Raw genomic sequence first — 4,746 nt, forward strand, 5'->3', positions numbered from 1 at the left:
ACCTCAGCCTCTTGAAGGGCCCTGTCAAAGATAAAAGGAGTTATTCTCTCTCACCGTGGTGCTTTTGCCAGCGCAGCCATGCAATGAAAACATACCAAAGGAATTTTGTTTCGTTTCTCCACCTCTTTTGCTGATAAGCCAAAGCTCCTTCTTCTTCCCCATTAAGCCTCGCCCCAACACAGATCTCCTGCTAGTCCTGCCCCCTTGTGGTTCACATTACCTGGTAGGCATGTCCACCATTTGGGCCGTGTGTTTCTTTTACCAATGTCTCCAAATACCTCATAGTAATAAATTCTTACAGTTCTGTTGTATAGAGAGTTTATGTGATTGAGGCAGAAACTAGCTAGTTTGGTAAGTGTTACTTTAAAAGTCTTTATGAGTATTTATTTTGAAGGTTTGGCAAAAGTGCTCTGTTTTGGCCACTGAAGGCAGGTTTCTAAGATTGTGGTTTGAAACTTGCAGGAATGAAAAGAGAAGCGTATTTTTTATTAAGACATTGTGTTATTCCAGTACTATAATGATGGTAGACTATTCTTTTTTACAGGGTAAAACCAACTGCTGTGATGCTGTGTTTATATTTTCTCTGTTGCTGTGTTTGTGATTTTGTTTAATTTAACTGCATTTTGTATTGCTTAAACTGTTTTAATTTATGCATTTGTAGAAAATATAGATTTGTATATAGTAGGTTTTTTGAAAAAAAACAAAACAAAACATAACAAAAAACAGGATATTCAGTTTTCTGTTCCGGCCTTCCGTTGGAAGCATAGAGGCGCTGTAAGTGTACGTACGTACGTGTGTGTGTGTGTGTGTGTGTGTGTGTGGGAGGTGGGGTTTGCTCCTGGCATTCTGCTCTACGTTGTAAACACTGCCAGACTCCATGGCTCTCCCTCTGCCCTCCAGAATCACGTCACCTTTCTGTCACTCCACTGACAAACAGAACAAAGGGTCAGGTTTTCTGTCATATGTGTCCCTTATATTTTCATGGATATTTCTGCACATCTTGAGATTTATATAAATAAACCAAAAAAGCCGGGGGGGGGGGGGGGGGGGGGGGGTGAATAAGAGTAACTTGGTCATGAGGGTGAGTTTTCATTTTGGTTTTCACATGGCTCAAGTAAAGTGGCAGGTGCAGTAGGACTCTGTACAGAAGATTAGTAGATGCATTTGGTTCATTTCATCTTAAAAATGTACAATCCAAGGGTTCTGCAGACAAGGGCCACAAGCCCCACCCACTTTTCTGGGTGTTTCACAAAGGGGGCAGAGCCTGAACGGGGCAGCGGGTCGGCCGGGGGAGGATCCACATTGCAGGGCATATTTTCAATAGATGTGGCACCACTGTTTAATTCCACCTGGTGTTCCGTTCTGTGGGACAAACTCATGTAAGGCCAACAAGCAAATAAACCTGCAAAGCAAATTATGCAATAATGCAATGCATAATCCTTCGCCCAGATCTGCAGGACTGCAAAAATGCTCACAGCAGCAGTATGTTTACACTCATTTGTGTAAAATCACACCACCATTATCTAAAGTCAGAACCAGGGTCAGGGATAAGGTCAAGGTCAGGTTTAGGATCAGGGTTTACACCACCATTATCTAGCAGTTAGGGTCAGGATCAGGGTCTACACCACCATTATCTGGCAGTTAGGGATAGGGTTAGGGTCAAGGTTTACACCACCATTATCTGGCAGCAGTTTTGGGCAGTTTTAGAAAATTTTGTGTTTTTCTCCAGCTTCTCTCTCTCTCTTTCTCTCTCTCTCTCATACATAATTCACCTTTCCCAAGGTTCAGAGTATTCTCTGAGCAGTCTTTTAGTACATCCCATTAACAAAGAGTGTAGTAATGGATCCTGTTCACGCCAAAATCCTGACACCCCTCCAACAAAAGATAATCCAAAAGAAACGGCCTTAGAAGTACAAACAGTGGAGTCCGGTTGAGTGATCCAACTCTCTCTGTAGGTGGAGTACTCTCTCTGTAGGTGCTATAGTCACAGACATCCTCCCACCCCCACCCCAGCCCCAGTGCCCTGTTTGAGGAAGTCCCCTGGCAGATTATAGCGTGTGGCTTAGATAGCTTGCTGTATGTGAATGTTGGGACTGCTCTAATCATTTCTACCCACCCCAGTTGGTTGTCGTGGAAAAGGAGTTCCTGTTTGATAAGAAGGCCTGGCTCTGTGTGCCCTACAATACGCCTATGACAATCATCTGGAAAACAAAGAACAAAAAACATTGTGTCTTTTTCCTTATTTCATGTTTTTTGTTCCCTTTTCTTTTAGTCCACGATGGACTAAAGCGATGAAAACATTTAAAGGCTGGAAGGTTTTTGTCATCTGAAAAATTAACTTGCTGGTGTGTTTTTTTTCTCCCAAAAGCAGTAGTTTAAAGTACATTAGCCTTACTAGCAGAGCGCCCTTGTGTCAGTTTTTTGTTGTTACTTTTTCTCTCTGTCTCAAACTCATCTTACCCAGTGCTTTTAATGTACCCTGTGTCTGGTATAAAAAAGGACAAAAAAGAAGAAAAAAAAACAAAGGGAATGATGCATTAGCCATTCCTCTCTGATGATGCGTTAGCCATTCCTCTCTGACTGAGCTTCCTGTTTGATTGTGGTTCTCTGCTCTAACAAACTGAGTTTTTCTTTCTCCCCTGACTTTGCTACTTTTCTCTCTCTTTCTCTCTCCCTCTCCTTTGCTCTTTTCTTTCTCTCCTCGTCTCGCCCCCTTCCTCTGCCGTGCAATATCACCTACTGTGTTTGCTAAGCAAGAAAAAGAGAAAAAAAAAGAGACGCACGTGATGATGTCATCATGCTTTTTTCAGTGTTGAAATGTTTCAGCATTTCTGTAGTTAAAAAAATGTAGAAAATAAAACAGGTTGGGTTTTCCAGCACAGCAGCCCTGGCCTCCTGTATCTCTGTGCCGCTTACCTTCTCAGTCACTCACTCACACATAATAATTCTGTAACATGTAACACTAACAGTTTGCACTCAGTGAAATTTCACCCAGTACAAAAATAATTTTTCTTTCGCCTTAAACGTTGTTTGAAGTATAGGTTGACATTTAAGATTAACTATCCAAAACATTATCAAAACAAAATACTATTTATCAATTATTTTAACATATGCATCAAAATCTAACAGCTTCTAGAATATTTAGTGTGGTGCACTAAGAACACTTTGTTGTGAATAAAAACAAAACAGTTTTAAAATATTCAGTCCATATCACAGATTACATGTGATAGTAATAACACTATACATTACCTGTGAAGTCATAGTGATAAAGGACCACCAGCATCTGCACACCACCTCTGTTTTGACCAAATTACAGGTCCTGTCTGACACCAAGCTTATAGCCATTGCTGAAATGTTAGTGGTTAAGATCAGTGGTTAACGTACTTGACTAATAATCAGCAAGTTGTCAGTTCAAGCCCTGCCACTGTGGGGCCCCAGAGCAACGCCCTTAACCCTCAATTACTCAAGATGTGTTCGGACATGATTGTAAGATGTTTTGGATAAAAGCATCAGCTAAATGCTGTAAATGTAAGTTTTTAGGAAGAGTCACCTTTTTGTTGTTTGTGGGTTCAATTCCTAGACAGCACACATCCTGCAATATTGATCATCATGGACATCACCTGGGATAAGACTGATGCCACATGCTTTAAAGGAAAAACAACAAATTTCAAATGTTCAATGACCTTTGTACTCCACTGAACTTCTGCAGGAGGTCTTCACTGATTTCCTGTAAGAAGCCTAATTTAAACCATCCCTTGTCATTCTTCTCATTGTCTTCCTAAAATAGGGCAGTGGTAGCTCAGCAGTTAAGGTACTCGACTTCTATTCCAAAGGTTGCTGGTTCAAGCCCCACTACTGCTCAAGTTGTACTGAGTCATAATTGTAAGTTGCTTTGGTTAAAAGTGTCAGCTAAATACCTTAAATGCAAGTTCATGAGAAGATATTGATATGTCCATATAAAATAATAGACATGTATATCCAGGTAGCATTAATACCATTTAAAAACCTTTAATAACAAATTATAAAACATTTTGCTTACATGGTATCAAACGTTTGTTTTCATAGTTTATAAATCTGACTACATGCCTGTCTCAAACGAACATATGCAACCTCAAACCATCTGTACCAAATTCCCACTTTGAATTGCAATACCGCTAAAATGTTGCTAGATGGCAGCCAAACAAAACAATGTTTAAAACAGAATTCAAAATGAAGACCAAAATGACGAACTTAAAACCAACGTTCACGAATTGTTTAGCGTTTAGTCAAATGTCATAAATGAATGAATGAATGAATGAATGAATGAATTGAAATATGTCAATCCAAAATAGAATAATTAGCGACTGGCTAACATTAATTTCTTAATGCCATGAGCATCGTACATTCACATTTTGAACGGATCGATAAAGTCTCTGCAAATTCGGCGAAACTATTTCAAATGAATAAAATGTTCGGGAAGACATTGTCCTGACATTGTCGTGCTCGGTGGCACTTGACGAACACACTGTAATGGACAGAAATATATCAAACCTTCAAAGTACCTTCATACGCTGTCAATGAAATTAATTTAAGCATGTAATACATGGCCACATATTCGTTCATTCATTCATTCAAAATAAATAAATAAATATATTCTGAGAAAAGTAGATCTTGACTCCAGCAGCTGCCTTGCGCCAGATTCACTTGAGTCCGGAACAATTGCAAAGATGTCTTTAAAAAGCAAGATGGCTCATTTACTGCTGACTT

The 4,746-nt window shown here is 39.7% G+C and overlaps 1 long non-coding RNA gene across 1 annotated transcript; it reads left to right on the top strand.

The window, feature by feature from the left end:
* The first annotated feature begins 87 nt into the window (after nucleotides 1-87).
* On the top strand, nucleotides 88-2,886 carry LOC145658433 (uncharacterized). The gene is made up of 2 exons (XR_014123999.1): nucleotides 88-223; nucleotides 2,273-2,886. It is a non-coding gene; the product is annotated as an uncharacterized LOC145658433 (long non-coding RNA).
* The last annotated feature ends 1,860 nt before the right edge of the window (nucleotides 2,887-4,746 follow it).

This window comes from Electrophorus electricus, chromosome 6 (genome assembly GCF_041902795.1).
Source record: "Electrophorus electricus isolate QZ-2024a chromosome 6, ASM4190279v1, whole genome shotgun sequence".
Lineage (NCBI taxonomy): Eukaryota > Metazoa > Chordata > Actinopteri > Gymnotiformes > Gymnotidae > Electrophorus > Electrophorus electricus.